Source organism: Emydura macquarii, unplaced genomic scaffold (assembly GCF_026122565.2).
Source record: "Emydura macquarii macquarii isolate MOO-44397 ecotype Brisbane River unplaced genomic scaffold, CSIRO-AGI_Emac_v2 contig_2308, whole genome shotgun sequence".
In the NCBI taxonomy this organism is placed as follows: domain Eukaryota; kingdom Metazoa; phylum Chordata; order Testudines; family Chelidae; genus Emydura; species Emydura macquarii.
The window spans coordinates 1,125,469-1,148,301 of record NW_027132445.1 but is presented as its reverse complement, the minus strand read 5'-3'; the positions used below and the strand labels follow the sequence as shown (position 1 = coordinate 1,148,301).

Sequence of the window (22,833 nt, the reverse complement as noted above, 5' to 3'; positions counted from 1 at the left end):
TCCTTTTGGATAACAAATTGGGCTGAGGTTGGGGTCCATTCTTATTCTGACTGAGCTGGTAAACCCAGTTCCTACTTAGTTCACACCAGCAGCTATTCCAAACTGCACTAAAGAGCCTGCACTGCCTCTTTTCATTATTCTAATTTACACATAAAAAGAGCACGAAGATTTCATAATTGACAGCTTGCCTATAAACTAGCTATTTAAAAAACACAATTGGTGTCTATTGTGCCCAAAGAATGCAACTTCCAGTACTCCCGTGGGAGCCCTGGGTGCTCAGCACCACTGAAAGGAACCAATTCAGGAAAGCACATGTTTAAAATGAAGAGAATGTGCAGAAATGTGCAGAATTGATCCCTCTTTTATCAAGCTTTAAACATGTGCCTCATTTTAAGCATGTGAGAAGTTATGTACATGTACTTCAGTGCTTCGCTTACTTGGGACCTAAGCCTGGCCATTTTTATTTACATTCCATATACGCACTTAGGTGTCCCACTCCTGGCTGCCAGCTTTGAAAATTTTGGCCATAACCCCTCTGCCTCAGTTTCTCCATCTCTTAAAAAAAATGGGGCTAAAACATACTAACCACTTGATGTGTTGTGAGGATTTAATGGTTAAAGTCTGTAAAGCAGTCAAGACAATAAATGCTAAGTATTCTCAGTAAGAATAACTATACAAGTAAATATCCAATGTTGGTTTTTGCATCATTTATATGTGAGATAACACTTTAGATTCTCTGTGCTCCTCTCCTCATCTTTCAGAACTTGAACTGCTAATCCACTTTTTTTTTTTTTTTTTTTAACATAAAGCTTCTTTAAAATAAATAAATATTCATTTTGCATGCATGAATGTTGAATATATTAACCCAGCTGGTGGAATAATTGTGAGATACTTTGCCTTAATTACAGCACAGCGATATGGTGCAGTTAAACATCCATATAATTTTATATTACTGCCCTTAAGGCCCTTACGTGGAGTCAAACTTTTTTTTTTTTAAACAAGATTTAATTTGTAAGCGTGAAAGAAGTGAGAAAAAATGACTTCAATATAGATCTTTCACATTTTTTCCTTAAGTTTTAGTATCACTTCTGAAGATTAATATAAACAGATGGGGGGAAAGGGCCTTTTCATTAAATCATGCTTTAGGAAAATGTGTTCCCCCCCCCCCCCCCCCCAAATTCTATTTTAGGCCCTGATCTCATTTTCTCGTAAACCACAGTGGTTCATTAAGAAGCATTAGGAAATAGCCAACTGTATTATCTTCCAGCAGATACTCCCTCTCTTATGCCTCCCTTAACACCAGCTTTACTCTCTTTGCACTTCACAGCTCCCCAGGAGACAATTTCAGGAGAAATGTCTCCTTCAACAATAAAAATAAGTGGCACTTAGGATTCTTTCCTTGTTAGATTGTTATGAGAAGTTAAATGTTTAGTGTACCATTGCCTTGGCTTACAGGGACAGACAAAATCAAAAATAAGCACACAAAATTAAATTGCCAACAACAGGTAGCACAAACAATCCCTTCCTGAACTGCCCCAAAGTATCATAAGGGAAACCATCTCAGTGTTGATCCATAATCAAACAAGAACTTGACCAGAAAGATCTTCTTTCTGCTGTGCCTTGAAGGTTAGTACATTTGAGAATTGACAGAACAGTGGAGGTAGCAAGTTCCACACCCAGCTCCCTCTCCACTGTAATAGTCGTACCTCCAGTCCCCAAGAGTACATGCATTTAGGGATTATCAGCAGAAACTTCTCAGTTTGATCTCGACCTTCATGATGAGGTATATGGAGAGAAGCAGGGATTAATGTGATAAACCTTAGCAATCACATAGCACCTGTCCCCTGACAATCTCAAATCACTTTACAGTCCATTTTAAAATTGAGGAAATGGGCCCAAAATGAGTTGCTCACGGTCACCCAGGGAATAACAGAGCTGGGAACAGAACCCAGGTCTCTCTACTCCCAGTAGTGGGCTCTGACTGCCTAGACAAGCTTCCCTTGCCTAGGCAGTCAGGCTCCAAAACACAGAGGACTTTATAAATTAAAACCAACAGCTTAGAATGTACTTTGGAGTAGATTGCTATCACAGCAGTTCCACTCTCAAAGGAGTAATGTGCTTGTGTCAACCCACTAAGCTATGCAGGCAGGCCACGGCCTTCTGTTATATAAAAACTCTGCATCAGAGAAGGTGTGTGCTTGCATACAGCATGGGCAGTGGCAATGCAAGTTTCCCAGAGTACTGCCCCTTCCCCAAGTGCATTGACCCAGATCTGGTAAGACCATTTCTCTGGAAGTAAGAGTTCTGTCTTCATGTCGAAAAGCAGGATCTATGAGTTCAGAGATCTGGGCTCCAGGTAAAAAAGGGCCAGGGTATCCACAAAGTTTTTATTCAAGGACTTATGAGAGAGACCCCTACCTACATAGCTGCAGTCAGCCATGGCAGTAATGCCAATACTAAGCATTCAAAAATCATGCATCAGACCTTTCCCTTCCCCACCCCATCACCAAAATCATGAGATGAGCTGAAAAATGATAAGATTTTAAAGAAATAATGGACTAGAGAGGTGGGAGTTTGATCTGCCTTCTGATTTGAGTTGTTAGCAGGTAGCCACTCTTACTGATTTTGTGTGCAATCATTTCAGTTCAGGTTCAAAATTCAACCTTAAAGGCACACACATACTCAGTCTTCCCATTGGCTGTTTGGAGGGAGATGCCACTCTATCCCTCTCCATTGTCGTCCCCCGTCATTAACGTCTACCGCCCCACATACCTCCCTGCCTTACCCAATCTCCTGTCCCACTGTTACCTTCTCTTGGGATTCTTGTGATATTTTGTGTTTGCCTTGAAACCCCAGCTGCTGAAGTCAAGATTTCAATTTTTTGTGTACTATGAAACACTATTTTTTGTCAAAAAAGGATGAAAAATGTTAGCTACTGTTATTTGCCAATCATGCCAGAATGGAAGGACTTAGCTTCCAGTAATGGTTGGTGTTATGAGAACAGTAAAGAGACAGAGAAAGTCACTTCCTTCTACCCCTGAACAAGGAACTTAATTAGAATGAAGAAAAGTTTTGTTCCCAGAGGTACGCACACACTGACTCTAGACTTTCTACTGAGAACTGTCCCCAGTTCTGCCCCCACCAGCCTGTCTTCCTGCTGCAGTTTTAAACAATACACATCTGCACAGAAAAGTGTGGTGTTGTTTTTAATTAGAATAGTAATTTTTTTAAAATTATTTTTATAAGTAGAACATGTATGTCCAACCCACTCCATTTTATTTTATTTTATTTTTAAAACCTAGCTGGCTCTTCTCTAGCTACAGTATCTGAACGCAACCTTTTAAAGGTAGTTCAGAATCTTTTTTTTTTTTCTTGGTTTGTTGTGATGTAGTTAAGCTGACCTAACCCACCAGTGGAGATAGCTCTAGGTCAACAGAAGAATTTTTCCATCGACCTCGCTACTGCCTCTTGGCAAGGTGGATTAACACACCAATGGGAGAACCCCTTTCATTGCTGTAGTTAGGGTACCGCAGCTGAAGCAGTAGCATTTCAAGTGTAGACATGCTCTTAAACCAACTGAGAAATGAGTGAGGAAGGGATATCCCCCTCTTTTCCTTCCCAGGGATCCATAGAGTGAGGAATGCACATGGTCGAACTAAGCTGATTCTTTTTATCCCCCATATCCCTCTCTCTTCAGAACCTGACTCTCTTATGCGGGCCCCAGGTAGACAAGCCCAGGGAACAGGGAATAAAGGGACTAATTAAAATAAGTTACAGAATTCTAACATGCAGCAAAAATGGAGGGAGGGAGGGAGGGAAGGGAATTAAAGGGCACCAATTAAACAAAGAGCTTTCTTAGCATAGCTGGGCAGCAGGCCAGTTCCACCCATCCACCTGCCACCTAAACCTCCAAGAAACAAAGGAAGATGAATATTTTTAATAGTGCAGTAGCATCTAGAAGCCCCAATCATGGACCAGGACCCTATTGTTCTAGGCACTGTACAGACACCAAACCAAAGAATGTCCCTGCCCCAAAGAGCATAAGAAAACCCTCCACTCCTCATTAATTGAACTTTGTGTAATCTCTTCTTTATAACAATCTATCTGAGGGATTTTAATTACATATTCAGTCATTGGAATATCTCATTTGTATGATTATTTGGATGATTATATCGACTAAAGAAGGGGAAAATATATTCTCATTCTTCTTATCCCAACAAAAACAGTTGTATTATAAACGTCACACTCATTTTAATACAGGAGCTCTCGTCATCATCTACATTTTCATTTCCTACTATTCTTAAGCAAGAAAATAGTAGAGGCATACAGCTGAGCTTGTAAGAGTTCAGCTCTGTGCTTCTCATTTGGTTTCTCTTTGCTATGGAAATCTGCTGGGCTTATGTATTCATTGTTTAAATCCATCCTGATTTTCTGAAAGACCCAATAATGACATTGCTTCCTCTTGATTACTGAAAAAATTAATTTGATTCATGTAGATGGCTAGAGTCTTGCAGGATACCCAAGAGTAAAAGATGTACCTTTTCTCTCACACTTCTCTTTGCAGAAATATACAGAATTCTTTGAGTGGCATAACAGACATCAAGAAATAACTTTTTCTTTTCTTTGTAAATTGAATTCACCTACCTAGTTAATTTGGAGATCTTTTCTATGTCTTGGAATTTTAAAATAAACCCCCAGGAGCAGCAATGATAATTTTATCAGCAGGAGGCCTTGGGGAGGTACTTCAATGAACTCTTTCTGGCCCCAATTCAGCAAAGCACTTAGACTTGTCGTTAAGTTTAAGCACAGGGTTAACAGCTTTGCTGAGTCAGTGTTTCTATTCCAGTATCAGGTCAGAGAGCTCTATGGCAAATATATAAATGTATTTGTATAAGACAGCATCTCTCCTCCTTCCTCTCTTTCTGACAGACCATCTGACAAAAGTTTTGATCTTTTTTCCCCATCCTCCATATTTTCAATTTCTTCCTGGATCCTGTTTGCTGTACATTAATTTCCACTTGGACTACAGATTTCAGGACTTCAGTGACTCAAGTTCAATGCTCCACTTCTTGTGCTTGGTGTGACATACTAAGGACTGTGTTGAATGTGGGTGTTTTTCCAGGTCCTACTTGCTAGTTAGAGGGCTCTGTAACAAAGCACATGAGCTAAGTCAGTCTGGAAAGAGCCAGTTTAAGCAAGGTGAGATGAGTAGTATCATGATGCCTGAGGAAGCAGTCTCTTTTCTCTCTATATATTTTAGGGTTCTTGGGTGCTAATTTTCTGAATTCTCAGAAACAGTTAGGTTGCAACCTTCCAACAAGATTATTTCTGTTTCTCTCTACATTCTCTGTGTCTATGCCATGAATATAAATACTCAGTTTTCTTCCACACCAACTTAACTGCATTCACTGTTTCTCTACACCATGAGAAAACATGTCTTTCTACATTTCTTTTAAGATGTTTACTATTGGTGACCTGCACTGGCCTTCCAATTCCCTGCCTGAAATCTGGGTGGGCTGTACGAGGCTGATTCTACATTTAAGCAATCTGTTGATCCGCAAAGACTGGTAATTTTCCTCACAGTTCCCCAAAGGGTCATACAAAATCCACATCTCTCTATGATTTGTAGTAAGTTATTTGAAGTGCAGGTAACGAACAAGGTTGGGATGGGTTTGTCCATCCATTGCATGGACCAGCCTTTTTAACATTCCACAAAGCAGAAGTGAAAAAGGATTTGTGCAGAGACTGCAATGGCCTCTATTTTCTAACCTTGAACAAGACTGTGCAGCACCTGTCAAATGGTTAATAAATATTCACTCGTTCAGGCATGTTACAAGTGTAAATCAGGCATCTACTTTCTGACATAGGACAGGCACTTAACACATGCGGCTAGAGCCATTATACAGGAACTAGACTAGATTGTATTTTCAGCGAGGGCATCCTCCTCCTCTCTTTGCTTCACCCTTTCTGAAGCAACTGATAAACTCAGAAAGTGTGAAGAAGCCAGACAAGCTGAATGGGAGCCTAACAAATGAACAGGGTCAAGTTCTCAAACTGTAAGTAGCATTGAAGGATTTGTTCACCATTGATGCAGATCCCTGATGGACATTTTGCTGCAGGTCTGAAAGGAATAAATAATGATCAGTGACCGATTGTAGACTGCAGGCACTTTATTTAAAGACAGCATCTTGTTATTCATTTTGTACCACACCTGAGTGTGGAAGCAACCTTGGAGTGGATGGCTGCTCACGGTAGTGGAAGATGTGAATGCAGAAGCAACGCACTTAATCTCCTGGGAAAAGCTAGTCTGTTATTCTCTAGTCTGCAATGCTCTTGAATAGAGGTGGTTGTCCCCTGTTAAATTATAGAGGGAAGATGCTGGGGTCTATTGTGTTAATTTTGATTGAATAAATGCACCCAGAGTGTCAAAGGTTTTAACATGACCTTGTCATTATACAACACTAAACATGGTTCGGGGGTTTGAGTATAGAGACCTCAGCCTGCTTCGTCACATGGCCACAAAAATATTAATTTTTTATAACCCATTAAAGATTGCAAAAAGAAAGAGAGAAAAAGAAGCTAAACGTTTAAAATGTAAAGTGGTGAGTAAGGCTTTCATTTTAACAAAATACTTTATTGCCTTTCCCCTTAGTTGTAGAAAGCATAATGACTGGAGCTACACTGTATCCCAAATCCTTAGGTGTACTGTGTCTTGCAGGCAAGTACTGTAGTTGCTTCAGCAGCTAGGTCTTGCAGGCGCTAGCTCTGGAGGGTCCCTATAACCACTCAGACACATGACTAAGTGAAAGGACATTTCACTGGGGCTGGCAGGAGAGAGGAAATCTGCAGATATCCTGGGTACAGGGGCTTAAACAGTTACAGTTCAAAGTGTGCAACAGTGGTTCTGGGTTGGGTCCCTAAGACAGTCCAGTGGAGAGTCAAGGCTCTTCAGGCCTACCGCCTAGTTCCATCCAGTCTCTTCAAGCGAATAGGCATCTGTAGGTTTCCAGGCCAAGCTCAGATAATGTATTTCATGGGGTCCCTTCTGCACTGGCTCCTCCCTCCCTGCCCAGCTGCCGGTGCTTCCTCATAAGCCCCACACAGACCTGCACCAGCTGTGACGTCCAGCAGCCACAGCCTGTTACACATGCCACTACATACAGTTCCCGGGGCCTCTCTCAAGTTTTCTGCTGCCATGCAGCTCCCACTGCCAAAGAGTGCCCAGCCATTTCCTGTTTCAGGACCTTCCCTCTTATGTAGCCAGGGAAAAGAGAAGTGCAGTGGGGAGGGGGCTGATGGGAAGCATAGTCCCTGCTTCACCAGGAGGAAAGGGATACACAGGAGGAGGAGCTGACCAAAGCTGTAGTCCCTGGTTTTGCATGTCCATCACAAGATTTTTTTAAAAGGAAAAAAATCACATTTGTCTTTTATATAATATTAGAGATGGATTTTAATTGTCCTTTTTGGTGACAAGAGAAAAAGTTAGCTGAGATGGGCTGGAGTGGCTGTTGTTAGAGTCCGATCCTACATCCTTGAAGACAAAACAAGGCAACCACACACAAAAGGGAAGAACAAAGAACAACAAAGGCAGAAAATGCAGCTTCTGTGTCTGGTGCTGACTCTCACGTGCAACCTGGCTGCTGGAGAAACACGGGCACAGCACCCCAGGTGTTCAGACTCTCAGAGACCTTGCAAACTTAAACCATCCTCATGCTGTTAAAAGCAATGTCCTGAACAGCCTTTCGTGTTTTGGGCTCACAGCAGTGTTGCAAAAGATGCAGTCTTTCAGCTTTACCAGACTCTTATTAAACAGAAGGCCAAAGGGAAAGATGGGAAAGAGAAGAAGTGAGATGGAGGAAGGGAGAGACCATGAGGGAAGATATGGGAGAGGGAAACCAATGCTCACATCCCAGCTGTTGATCAGGATTTATCCAAAGGTGGTGGAGGTGACAATGTCATTTGTTCCCCCTCTCTGACCTGGTCAGGACATCTGTCAGGATGAGCTCAATGAAAGCAATGTCATAGTGGATGGTGGGTCCCAATGTCCCGGGAGATGGTGAAGATGGCAGCGATGATGGCAGAGACTGCTTCTTTCAGTTCAGTTGTCCTCCATATTTGTGATTCCCCCCTGAAGCCAAAAGGGGGTGACGTGCAGAATATGCCTTTCCCTCAGTATTTTATATAAAAAATAGGCCTAGTTTCCAACACACCAACTCTGGTTCATTAACTTCTGATTCCATTGTCCTTTTATTTACCAGTCATGATTTTACTACAGTCCTTGGGTGGTACAAATAGCCACTTCCCTTTTTTTCGGGGGTGGGGGACTATTCAATACATTATACATACGATTATGTAACAGACTGATTGGGTGTTTCATTAGCTTAGACAATTTAAACCACAGGCCTCTACACAACAGATCACAGGAGTCAGGAGCTGTAGTTCTAAAGAGGTAAATAAAATTAAAGTCTAACAGCCCCATCAAACAAAATGTAATCATGGTCTCAAGAAACAGGTGGGACTAGAAGAGGAGAGAGACTGACTGGAATAGGACCCTGAGTGGAATTAGTAGAGCAGAACATATGCAAATACCCAAACCTTCTGAAGAAGGGGAAAAAAAAGTAATTAGTTTGATTTCTGGATAAAACTTATTATTTGAAATAAGCTATGAAACATTTCTGTAAAATCTTCAAGTATTGGGTCCCTAATTCATCAAAGAGGGCAACACATCAGGTCACAAGGTTAAAAAATACAAAACAAAACACACTTAACGATGCCCAGTACCTTGCAGGTACTTTGCATTGGAAACAATGAATCCAGCCTGGGCAGGGGAGATTTCACATAAATATGCCAAATGCTTTCTTTTTTCAGACACTGAAACTTGATCTGGAAAGAGGCTTGTAAAACTATCTTTCTTCTCAGGTAAGAGTGGAAGATCATAACACATTTAGGCCATGGATTTAAAAGCTGGAACATTTTTAAACATTTGAAGAAAGAACCTACTATGGGAGTGTATACGTTTGTGCCTGTGGAAAAAGCCTGGCCCCGTCTATACGCTGAGCTGTCCTTCTCAGTAACCATAAACCTGCCACCTGACTATTGGTTTCTGCTAGGGGCCTGTATGCCCCCCAGGATGAGTTAGAGCCTCTCTACGGCTATTCCCCAGGAGAATCTATGGGTCTCTTGGTCCTGGTTGACACTTAACATTTAGGTTGACCTAGTTATGTCATTCAGGGGTGTGAAAAATTCACATCCCTTGGCACCATAGTTAGACCAACCTAGCCCCTGAACTACACATCGCTAGGTCAATGGAAGAATTCTTCCTTTGACCTAGCTACTGCTGCCCAGGGAGTCAGATAACCTATATTGATGGAAAATGTAAGAAATGTTTACGCTAATCAGCATAGGTGCAGCTGTGCCACATTAGTGCCCACAGTGTAGACATGCCCATGGTGTCCCACAACAGATGGACTGCAGAGCAATTTGGATGTGCCTTCACAATACCCCTCTATGGAGACAGGGCTTCCACAAGGTACCAAGTAGAGGCCTTCTGATGACTCTAGAGTTGGTGGGGCCATCCCATGCATGGGGTGTGGTGTTTAGGGACCATTATGGTAGCAACAAAGGATGTTATAAAGGATGTTATAACAAAGGATGTTATAAAACAGAGAGTTGGGGCCATGGTATTTAAAGCAGAAACTCTAGAAAACATCATAAGGCAGAAAACTCCAGGGATGCGATGGATCTATTTTCTTTAGGTTGTCAGTACTCTAGTATCATAGGATTTGGCAATCTTTGGAGGTTGACTGTGAGTTAGAATGCTGTGAGAGGTAATGAGGGGGATGGTTTTGCAGGTCTGGAGAAACAGTGAATGGAAAAAGGAAGGAAGTGGTCTGAAAGGATGGTTGGTGATAGGAGGAGGCTACTTACATATAAGGAAATATTTGAAAACAGGTTACATTTCATAACTGGATTTATATTAAGCCAATATCAGCAAAATTGCCAGTTTTGCACTTGCAATTATTAGAATTCAGAGATTTATTAAAACAATAGATCTCATATGTGTAGTTTTCTCCAGATTTCTTTGACCTCATCATAGACCAATAGCAGCATATTTTGAAGTGTTAACTTTAGGAACTCCAATAAAACAGGCCTGAAGCCTGCAAAGAACAGTTTGGTGTTTAGAAGGAATTCAAAGTACAAGCATCTGTAGATAAAGATAGGATATTTGTGTATAACAGAGCCCTCACTCCTGGATCAAAGAGCGAGTTACATGCCAGAGGGGTTTTAGATCTGAAGATCACTGTTTGCATTCCAAGGGAAAATTTGATGGGACTTGTCAAAGGACCTCCTGAAGAAAGGATAACAACATGTGAGTGACAATGAGATCTATTATACTGAATCCTATTGACACTAAATAGTTTAAAGGAAACTCTTTGGTATTGCGTTGTCTGCCAGCTATTGTACTGGATGGTTCAAGGGATAGGAGACGGAATGCAGAGTCTTTTCTCCGGCACTTCTGAAGACTTCACAAATTGTACTGGAATTCACAGTATGAACAGCGGTGTAACAAACTCCAGTTTGTATTAATTCCCAGTTTAGGATATTGAATTCAAGTACAGGGGCCTAAGTGCACTCTGCATTTCCTGACTTTGAGAGATCATTTTTGGTTTCTTTTGTTGTTTAATTAGGAACTGTTTGAAATCTGCTTAACAGTTTTGAAAGTCAGTAGTCTTGGCAGAACTGGATTAGTGGACAGAGCAAATAAGGCTGCCTATGATAAAATGCATTTATCCCATGAATATGAGTGCATATGACTGTACATGGGAGGGTAAGGGGTTTTACTGGCACTCATTTGGGATGAACCGCTCAGCTATTGTACAGCTTTGCCTCTTGTGAATAACTTGTGTGTGTTTAAAAGTATTTCTTTAGACTAAAGTAATTCAGCAGTGATATAAAGGTTTCATCTAGTAGTTCTATGCATTTATCTGATGGCCCACATTTAATCTTTATAATTCATTACTGGGACTGGAGCTCTTTAAAAAGTGCCTTTTTCTAATTAGTGTTAATGATCTGGGGAAATCCCTTTAGGGAATATACTCTTCTGTCACATTCAAAGTCACACCAAGCTATTTGGAAACCAGCACCATATGAGTTTTCAGTTCAATTATAAGGGAATTTCAGGTTTAATATAAAGAACTGTTTTCAGTATAAAGTGTCCCAAAAGGGCAAATTGGCTAAACAAATGGATGGTCACACACTAAAAAAACAGAACAATACAAAAAACAAGGTTATTTTCCAGTAACTGATGTTCTTCAAGTGATTGCTCATGTCCATTCCACTATAGGTGAGTGCACGCCACTGTGCACGGTTCCTGGAACCTTTTTCCCCTTAGAAGACCCTGTAGGGCCGGCTCTGGTGCCCCCTGGAGTCCCACGTGCATGCTGTGGTATATGAGACACTGCTGGCCCTACGCCCCCTCAGTTCCTTCTTTCCACCTGTGACGGTTGATGGAACTAGCCTTGCTCACAGCAAGTACTATTCCCCTTCTTTGAACTCTTTGTTATTCAAAGTAGTTTAGTTAGTTTTAAGTAGTTGTTAAGTAGTGTTAAGTGTTGTTAAGTGTGGTTAGATAAGAAGTCCCTGAGGGACTTAGAACAGCTGGGCCATGCCCCGGTCACCTGGATTTAAGCCGTGTGCCTCCTGTGGGAAGGCCTTCCCGCTCAGCAACCCCCGCAATCTGTGCCTTGAGTGCTTGGGGGAAGAGCACAGCAAAGACAAGTGTAAGATATGCAGGGCTTTTAAACCGTGGACTCAGAAGGACCGAGAAATCCGGTTAAAAGCCCTGCTCATGGAGGCAGCACTCTGCCCGGCGTCTGAGCCGTCCCACTCCACGTCGGCACTTAGCGTCACCTCGGTGCAGAGTGCACCACCGGCACCGGGCTCAACTCGGCACCGAGCAACATCCCCGGTGCCGAAGAAGAAGAGACAGCATGCGGAGCGTGGACACTTCCCTGCGCTGTTGGTACAGGCAGGGTCGAGTGCGGAGATGCACCGGCCACAGCCCGTCAAGTTTTCTCCAGTGCCTGAATCTCCGAGCAGGGAGCCTCCCCTGACTCCTGGGAGTGGGAGAGTGTCCCTGCCAACACCATCGACACCGGAGGCTTTTCAAGCAGCAAGAGCCTTGTTGGCCTTGCCCACGCCACCTCCGCACCCCCCGCCCCCACCGAGGGAGAAGGCCTACGGGGTCTGCTAAGGAGAAAAAAGTTCCTGGAACCATGCATGGTGGTGTGCACTCACCTATAGTGTAATGGACATGAGCAATCACTCAAGGAAGAAAAGCAGCTTTGTGAGGCATATAAAAACCTGCACCATGCCAGGCAAAAATTCTGTTTGAATAGTTAGATTCTAATGATTCTACCCAAATAAAAAATATTTTTAAGAAAGAGCTAAGGCTGAAGGTATGTTTCAGTTGATTCTAGCTAACACCCACCCACAAATTACACTATTTTAAACATGTCTTCTGCACCTTAAAAAGGTCTGGAAATAACAAGTTAAACGAAATCAACTCACCAAGGCCAAATAATCCTTGATCACTTGCTATCATCTCACCCAACCTTAATTTTATCCTCCTTTTCAGTCTATAATGAAAATATAGTGTTGGACATATAAGATTGAACTAGCATTATAAAAATCTGTGTAAATGAAGGAATAGTGATGCAAGGTACATTAAGTTATGTGAGCATTCTATGTTTTTCTCACAGTGTTATATTTTGCTGGAGAAGAATAATATTTTGAATAAAATTGAGATGACTGATCTGCTTGATGTTGCAGGTCTGAATAAGTATATGTACCTCTTTAATGTTTTTATTTAAGTATATTGTGTTCCAACTAAAATAAGTCATTGTTTCTAGTGAGTAATGCTGCAGTATAGCATTATAGCATATGGGGAATGGATCCTTCTAACAGCAATAAACTGTTAATCTAGTACTCTGGTTATTGCAACAAGTATCATCAAGTATGATGGTGCACTGTGCCAAAACCAGAAGTGAAAAAGAAACAAGAAAACAAGAAACAAGAAACATGGAAAAAGAAATGAAACAGGATCCATAAAAAAATGTTTCTTACAAGGCAGATCATGCAAAAAGATCAGGCCAACCCCAAAGCTTAAGCTTACAGGAATTCTTGAAAAGATCTAGAGAAGATTTAAATTGTGTTTTCATCTTTACAAAACTCAGAGAATGTCACAAAGCTCAGAGAATGCCATGCAAAAATACTTCTAACCATTACAGGATAAAATACCATTGACTGAAACTGTCCAACTTCATCATTCTCCCTAACAACGATGACTTTGTTCTGGGCACGTATATAGCATATTTACCAAATTAAAATTAAACATATGAGAGAGAAATATGATGCATGCAGAAAATCCAGAAATGTTTCTCACTGAACAGAAGCTGAATCAACAAATTGAGATCTACCAATGATATATATAAGACACAAAATGACTCCTGAGAAGAGTCTAATGTTAGCAAAGGCACGTTGCACAAGCAGGTGAACAAATAAAGCAAATGAAAATCATATAGTACAAGGACGCTGCAATTATCACAGCAGTCTGTGGTACGTCTGCCAAGTCACATTTATTTATTGTAGTTGGAATAGAAAGGGCAGTTTATATTTCCCAGTACAATGGAAGAACCATAGATGATCCCAATGTATATCATTAAAGTACTACTATTAAGGTCAAATGGCCTTTTTCTAATTAGTTGTTTATTTCCTCTATTTTCTTTTCCAAAGCAATGTGGTTTATGAGTGCCACTTTATTTTTGTTTGTTGACATTTGATAAAGCAAAGTGCAAAGCCTTATAATCTGATAGAAGCAAACACTTAACTGCAGTGACTCTTGTTCCCTTTTACATTTATATTAAGCTTTGTGAATTGCAATTAATTTTCAAGAAAAAAATAACTAAAAGCATAGGTTCAAGCCAGGCATGGTTCAAGTAGAAGTTGTGTATGCTTCTCATAGATTCATAGACTCTAAGGTCAGAAGGGACCAATATGATCAACTAGTCTCACCTCCTGCACAATGCAGGCCACAGAACCTCATCCACCCACTCCTTTAATAAACCTCTAACCTATGGCTGAGTTATTAAAGTCCTCAAATCATGGTTTAAAGACTTTAAGGTACAGAGAATCCACCAGCAAATGGGCCGTGCCCCATGCTACAGAGGAAGGTGAAAAATCCCAGAGCCTTTGCCAGTCTGCCCTGGGGGAAAATTCCTTCCCAGCCCCAAATATGGCGATCAGTTAAACCCTGAGCATGTGGACAAGACTCACTAGCCAGACACCCAGCAAGAATTTTCTGTAATAACTCAGAACCCACCCCATCTAACATCCCTTCACAGGCCATTGGCATATCCACCACCAGAAGTCAAGGATCAGTCAATTGCCAAACTAGGCTGTCCCATCATGCCATCCCCTCCATAAATTTATGAAGCTCAGTTTTGAAGCCAGCTAGGTTTTTTGCCCCCACTGCTCCCCTTGGAAGGCTATTCCATAACTTCACTCCTCTGACGGTTAGAAACCTGCATCTAATTTCAAATCTAAACTTCCTGATGGCCAGTTTATATCCATTAGTTTTTGTGTCCACACTGGCGCTGAACTTAAATAATTCCTCTCCCGCCCTGGTATTTATCCCTCTTATGTGTTTATAGAGAGCAATCATATCTCCTTTCAACCTTCTTTTGGTTAGGCTAAACAAGCCAAACTCTTTGTCTCCTCTCATAAGGCAGGTTTTCCATTCTGCGGATCATCCTAATAGCCCTTCTCTGGTCCAGTTTGAATTCATCTTTCTTAAACATGGGGGACCAGAACTGCACACAGTATCCAGATGAGGTCTCCCCAGCACCTTGTATAACAGTACCAACACCTCCCTATCTCTACTGGAAATACTTGGTCTGATGCATCCAAGGACCACATTAGCTTTTTTCACGGCCACATCACATTGGTGGCTCATAGTCATCCTGTGATCAACCAATACACCCAGATCCTTCTCCTCTGTCACTTTCAACTGATGCGTCCCCAGCTTATAGCAGAAATTCTTGTAATTAGTCCCTAAATGCATGACCCTGCACTTTCCACTGTTAAATTTCATCCTATTTCTATTACTCCAGTTTACAAGATCATCCAAATCTTCCTGTATGATATCCCGATCCTTCTCTGTATAAGCAATTCCTCCCAACTTTGTGTCATCCGCAAATTTTATTAGCACATTCCCACCTTTTGTGCCAACATCAGTAATAAAAAGATTAAATAAGACTGATCCCAAGACCGATCCCTGAGGAACTCCACTAATAACCTCTTTCCAGCCTGACAGTTCACCTTTCAATAAGACCCGTTGTAGTCTCCCCTTTAACCAGTTCTTTATCCACCTTTCAATTTTCATATTAATCCCCATCTTTTCCAATTTAACTAACAATTCTCCATGTGGAAACATATCAGATGCCTTACTGAAACCTAGGTAAATTAGATCCATTGCATTCTCTTTGTCTAAAAAATCTGTTATCTTCTCAAAAAAGGAGATCAGGTTGGTCTGGCATGATCTACCTTTTGTAAAGCCATGTTGTATTTTATCCCAATTACCATTAACCTCGATGTCCTTAACTACTTTCTCTTTCAAAAATGTTTTCCAAGACCTTGCATTCTACTGAGGTAAAACTAACAGGCCTATAGTTACCCGGATCACTTTTTTCCCCTTTCTTAAAAATAGGAACTTTGTTAACAATTCTCCAGTCATACGGTACAGCCCCTGAGTTTACAGATTCATTAAAATCCTTGCTAATGGGCTTGTAATTTCATGTGCTAGTTCCTTTAATATTCTTGGATGGAGATTATCCGGCACCCCCGGTTTAGTCTCCTTAAACTGTTTGAGTTTGGTTTCTACCTCGGATGTGGTAATTTCTACCTCCATATCCTCATTCCCATTAGGCATCCTACCACTGTCCCCATGATCATCATTAGCCTCATTAAAAATGGAGGCAAAGTATTTGTTTAGATATTCGGCCATGCCTAGATTATCCTTAACCTCCACCCCATCCTCAGTGCTTAGCAGTCCCACTTCTTCTTTCTTGGGTTTCTTCCTGTTTATATGGCTATAGAACCTTTTACTATTGATTTTAATTCCCTTTGCAAGATCCAACTCTACTTGGCTTTTGGCATTTCTCAGTTTATCTCTACATATTCTGACCTCCAAGAGGTAGCTTTCCCTGCTGATCCCTCCCATCTTCCACTCCTTGTAGGTTTTCTGCTTTCTCTTAATCACCTGTCTGAGATGCTTACTCATCCAGCTTGGTCTACAACTCTTGCCTATGAATTTTTTCCCCTTCCTTGGAATGCAGGTTTCAGATAGTTCCTGCAACTTTGACTTGAAGTCATTCCAAGCCTCCTCCATCTTTAGACCCATGAGTCCAGTCCACTTCCCCAACTAATTCCCGTAATTTTTTTAAGTTAGTCCTTTTGAAGTCAAAGACCCCAGTCACAGATCTATTTTTGTTTATCCTTCCATTTAGTTTGAGCTGAATTAGCTCATAGTCGCTCGAACCAAGATTGTCCCCTACAACCAGTTCTTCTATGAGGTCCTCACTACTAACCAATACCAAATCTAAAATGGCATTCCCTCTTGTTGGTTCAGTAACTATTTGGTGAAGGAATCTATCAGCTATCACATCCAGGAAAATCTGGGTCCTATGATTACTACTAGCACTTGTCCTCCAGTCTATGTCTGGGAAGGTAAAGTATCCCATAATCACATCATTCCCAGTAGTATTTACTTCTTTAAAAGCCTTAGAGAGGTCTCTATCCATGTCCAAATCAGATCCCAGTGGTCTGTAGCACTATCCAAGGGGAAACTCTAATAGTTTTCTTCCCCAATGTGATTTTTACCCATACAGACTCTGTCTTATCAATTCCATCACTTCTAATTTCTTTACAGTCTACCTCATCATTCATATACAATACTTCTCCACACCTTTGCCTTTATATCTGTCTTTCCTAAACAGCACATACCCTTCAATACTTGTACACCAGTTGTGACTATTATTCCATCATGTTTCTGTTATTCCTATATTATCTGGTTTCACTTCCTCTACCAGTAGCTCTAGTTGCTCCATTTTGTTATCCAGGCTCCTCGCATTGGTATACAAACATCTTAATTTTTGCTGTTTGGCTTCGCTCACATTCCTTATCTGATTTGGCACAGTCATTCTACTGCCAATATCACCTATTAGACTGGTATCTACACTTCCCTTCCTCTTAACGTCCATTCTGCTCCTCACTGCTGTGTCCTTTCTTACTTCGTTTTCCTCCCTCTCAATGCTAAAATCAGGCATGGAGATTACCTGGGCATCTCCCAACCATCTCCCCCAATTCCCTAGTTTAAAGCGCTCAATCAGTTGTGCCAGCCTCCATCCTAGAAGTGCATTTCCTTCCCTACTCAGGTGAAGTCCATCCCAAGAGAACAGTTCTCTCTCCATGAATGCCTCCCAGTGACCATACACCCTCAACCTTATAACACCACTGCCTGAGCCATCTGTTGATCATCAGAATCTTACCACGCCTTTTTTGTCCTCCTCTAGGGACAGGCAGAATCCCACTGAAGATCACCTGAGCCTCGAATTCCTTAAGAGTCTTCCTCAGCCTGGCATAGTCTCCTTTGATAGGTTTCGTCGAGAATCTAGCTATATCATTTTTACGCACATGAAGGACAATCAGATTCTTTCCCACTCCCGTTAGGATCCTCTTCAGCCTCAGGTCTACATTACATATCTTAGCACCGGCAGATAGCTCACCCTTCTGTTCTCTGAATCAGCTCTGGTTACAGACCTGTCTGTTCTTCTCAGGAGGGAGTCCTCAATCATGTAGACCTGTCTTTTTTTGGTGACGGTGCAATTCTCCAGCTTATCCCCTGTTCTTTCTGGCTGCAAGTCATCTCATCTACTATTTTCCTTTGCAATCCTCTGCAACCATTCCTGTATCCTCCTGGGGCTTTTATTTGCTGGTATCTCCACTGGCTTATCCACTCTTTGTATAGGACTAGCTGATATTCTCTTCTTCCTTGCCCTCCCACCTTCAGTAACCACCTGCTGTCCCCCTTCTTCATTTTCCAACTCCACAAACCTGTTTCTGAGCTCTATTTCTCCTTCACTAGACTGTCTTTTCCTCTGCTGGGTTCTCACAGTCACATGCTTCCACTGGCCACTTTTCTCACCCAGCATTCTCCCCTCAGAGTTCACTGGTCCTGCTTCCATCTGCAGGTCTGGGTTTTTCCCTTCAGCCTCCTCATTCCTTTGTTCCATCATCTGCTCAACCCCGCTTCTAAACTCAACCAGAGTTTCCACTTGCATCTCCAACCCTCAAATCTTCTCTTCCATCAGCTCTATGAGGTGGCACTTCATACAAATGAAGCTCTTTTGAGGTACCCCCTCCAGGATCATTACATCTCACAGCTTCCACATCCAGTCATCTTCATTGTCTCTTCCACTGCTTGAGTAACTACCACTACTGCCTCTGTATCTGACATAAACTTTCCCCCTACTTCCTGTCAGTGAGAGACACAAAAAACACACCAACACAACTCCAATGAGCACTCCAACAATACCAGAAGACCACACACTCCCTCCCCAAACTCCCCTGTTTTCAGCAATGTTTCCTGGCTCCTCTGCTGCTGTTGCTGCTATTTCTCCACAAAGACTTGACAACGTTCTTCTATTGCCAGGCTCTACCTCAGCAGGGATTGTCAGTTGTGCTAACCTATGTGGTGTCCTGTTGATACTCACCCATTGTACCATTAGATCACCAGAGTCAAAGTTCTTTTTTATATCACACTTACTGAGCCTTTTAAAAAGAATGTTACATAAAAATACAAATCAGTGTGGAACAACCAGAAGTCTGACTGTTCTTATACTTTTTTGCCCCATCTTGGGTCAAATCTTACCTTAGCTTGTGCAGCAAGAGGCAATGTTGACACTGGCAGATGTATCCTCTCCTGAAGAAATTCTTCTGGTCAGGGCAGCATTCCATGGTGTGGACTTGGGGGTGGCAAACAGATATGTGGTAGAACATAGTCTGCTGCTACTCTAAATAAGAACAAGAATGACTGAGAGTCAGTTGAGATTCTGACACAGACATTGCTGCAATAGATGCTTCTCTTCAGAGTTTGACCACCACAGCCTTAAAAAAAATCCCCCCCCCCCCCCAATATCTGATTCCTATATATCCATCTGAGCAACAATTATCTATAAAAAAGGTTACATTTTGGGGAGTCAGCACAAATTCAGCTGTAAGCATACAAAAAAAAGCCACATAAAAACTATTACAGCTTCTGATCATAAGTTATAAGACATCTGATACTAATAAAATCCTTCGGGGTGAACATAAGAATGGCTGTATCAGGTGAGACCAAAGGCCCATCTAGCCCAGTATCCTGTCTTCCAACAGTGGCCAATTCCAGGTGCTTCAGAGGGAATGAACTGAATAGATAATCATCAAGTGATCCATCTCCTGTCATCCAGTCCCAGCTGACAGCAGTCAGATGTTGAGGGACTTCCAGAGCATGGAGTTGCATCTCTGACCATCTTGACTAATAGCTATTGATAGACATATCCTCCATGAATTTATCTAATTCCTTTTTAAGCCCAGTTATACTTTTTGCCTTCACAACATTCCCTGGCAACAGTTTCCACACTTTGACTGTGCATTGTGTGAAGTACTTGCTTATGTTAGTTTTAAACCTACTGCCTATTAATTTCATTGTGTGACCTCTGGTTCTTGTCTTATGGAAGGGATAAATAACACTTCCCTTATCACTTTATCCACACCATTTATGATTTTTATAGGTCTCTATCATCTCCCCTTTAATCATCTCTTTTTCTAAGATGAAGAGACCCAGTCTTTTTAATCTCTTCTCATATAGAAGCTGTCCAATATCCCTAATAATTTTTGTTGCCTTTCTCTGTACCTTTTCCAATTCTAATATTTTTTTTGAGAAAGAGCAACCAGAACTGTAAGCTGTATTCAAGATGGGGGCATACCATTGATTTATATAACGGCATTATGATATTTTCTGTCTTATTATCTATCCCTCTCCTAATAGTTCCAAACATTCTGTTCTCTTTTTTTGATTGCTGCTGCACATTGAGCAGATATTTTCAGAGAACTATCCTCAGTGACTCCAAGATCTCCTTCTTGAGTGCTAACAGCTAATTCAGACCCCACCATTTTGTATGTATAGTTGGGAATATCTTTTCCAATGTTCATTACTTGCACTTAAGAACCTTGAATTTCATCTGCCATTTTGTTGCCCAGTCACTCGGTTTTGTGAGATGCCCTTGTAATGCTTTGCAGTTAAATTTGATCTTAGACTATCTTTACTTAACTTGGACTTAACTATCTTGAGTAATTTTGTATCATCTGCAAATTTTGCCACTTCATTGTTCACCGTCTTTTACAGATCATTTATGAATATGTTGAGCAGCACACATCCCAGTACAGATCTTGGGGGACCCTGCTATTTACCTCTGTTCATGGTGAAAACTAACCATTTATTCCTACATTTTGTTTCCTATTTTTAACCAGTTACTGGACCATGAGAGGACCTTCCTCCTTATCCCGTGACAGCTTACTTTGTTTAAGAGCTTTTGGCATGGGGCCTTGTCAAATGCCTTCTGAAAGTCCAGGTATACTATATCTACTGGATTGTCCTTGTCCACATGCTTGTTGACACCCTCAAAAATTCTAGTAGATGAGTGAGGCATGATTTCCCTTTACAAAAGCCATGCTGACTCTTGCCCAACACACTATGTTCATCTGTATCAGATAATTCTGTTCTTTACTATAATTTCAACCAATGTAATGATATCTGATGTAATCATAACACGCCCCAAGTCCTGCTAGACCAATAGGGGCAGCAATTCTCACTCAAGGGTACATTGCAGGCTAGCTTTATCACCTTTTGGGGAGCAAATCTACCTATAACTGCTTTGTGAGGAGCTGCAGCCCACGCTTCTTCTGCTCTCAGAGGCTACTTCATCCCTCTCAGCTTCTCACCAGATTCTGTAGTCCATGGCAGGATTCCAGGGCTTACTTTCCCTCTAGAACACCTCCTTGTTCCTAGTCAACTCCCTTTCCCTCCAGAAAGTAACTACAAAACTCCTCCCCACAACCGCCTCCAGCTCTGAACTTCCCAGCTATATACAAACCCACTCTGCATCTGGCCCAGCTGGGCTTCATCTTCAATTGGATTTTATCAATCCCTGGCTCTCCTCCAGGGGCAGCCTATAAGGTTAATTAGCCCTTTTTAACCCATTCAAGCCCTGTGTGGGATAGATACCTCATCAGAGGAAGCCATGGTTGGCTTTAATACTTGCAATCTGGGTTCATTTTCATATAAAAGTTCATTTTGTTTTTAAAACTTGGCTTGTATTTACTAATGACTTGCATACATGGAAAGATTAGATTCTATAAACTACAAACCACCCTCTTTCTTCAGTGTAGATTCTTACAAGATGCTCATGCTTAAAGAACAAAATATACCACACTTACATGTGGACATATCATGCACCCATGTTGTCTTCACTTTTAGAAACGGATTAGGGCAGCACTGAAGCCAATTCTTTTCAGTGTTCCTTTGAAGATAGAAAGCATTAAAAAGCTACCACTTCCTAAAGGTCAATGTAACCACAAGAGTTCAGAGGAAACTGACTTTTATCATATGACAATACAGTTTCTTACCATTACTCTTGTGAGTCACACCCTTATTTTAATCCATAAATGCACATGCAACTTGGTGTGCAAACAATTGACTGCATGCTACTTTGCCATGCAAACTTTCTGCACACAGTTGTAAAAACTTAAGAGCAAAGCAGAACATTGGCCAAACAAGTTTTAAGTGCTGAAGTCAGAGTTCAATGGAAAGGCATTTGTGAGCTCAAGTATTTATGTACTGAAGATATATTTGAAGTATCAGTTGTTAAGCCATGGAATAGAATTCAAGTGATTTTAAGAATGAAAAATATCTTTTTAGCTTTATTATAGAACTATGTGGTAGCAGCTTCCTTTTTAAGATAGAAGTAAAAAGTCCCTTTCTAAGCCTTATATTTAGCTCACCTCTATCTCTGCAACAATGAAAAATCCCTGCTGTCAGCCTGGTGGAGAATTTTTTTACAACATGAGCAATTTCTTTCTAGAGTCATTTTATGGACAGCAAACTAAAAATATTGAACTGTTTCATTTTTTTAAAGCTTGTTTCTAACATTCTTATTACCTACAGGTTAAAAATGGCTTGTGTTACCAAGGCAAAACCTCTACGTTTTTATATTACACTCATAGCTCATCAGAATATTTTCATATTCTTGCTTTTCTTCCCAGCGCTTAATTTGTAATGAAAGATGTTCTGGAGCTCAAGTAAATGTTTATTTTCATAACTGACGCGGCAAGCCCAGAGGTACCGGGGCTGTGAACTGCCAAGCCTAGCGGTATCGGGGCTCAGCGCTGGCAAGTCCTGACACAAGTTTCTTCACACTGCAAAGGATTGCTTGCAATAGGATCATTCCACAATGAGTGTTACTGGAACTTCATGTAAGCCAATATGACTGTGGGGGAAGATACATTGAGTAGGTTGGCCATTTTCACATGTTTCTTTTTAAAGTAAAATTACACTTTAGGATGGTTTGGTCTCAGTGAGCTTTTCTGATCATATCGAAGAAAAGTGTGCATTTATATATTTTGTCTAAAACAGGTCAAGACCCTCTGTAGTCCCACTGTTCACCAAGCATGGACATT

At 41.2% G+C, this 22,833-nt stretch overlaps 1 long non-coding RNA gene across 1 annotated transcript; it reads right to left on the bottom strand.

Moving 5' to 3' along the window:
* Window positions 1-6,006: 6,006 nt before the first annotated feature.
* LOC137161483 (uncharacterized) lies at window positions 6,007-21,225 on the bottom strand. The gene is made up of 3 exons (XR_010922087.1): window positions 21,100-21,225; window positions 18,989-19,130; window positions 6,007-6,121 (listed from the first exon to the last, which is right to left on the bottom strand). It is a non-coding gene; the product is annotated as an uncharacterized lncRNA (long non-coding RNA).
* Window positions 21,226-22,833: the final 1,608 nt, after the last annotated feature.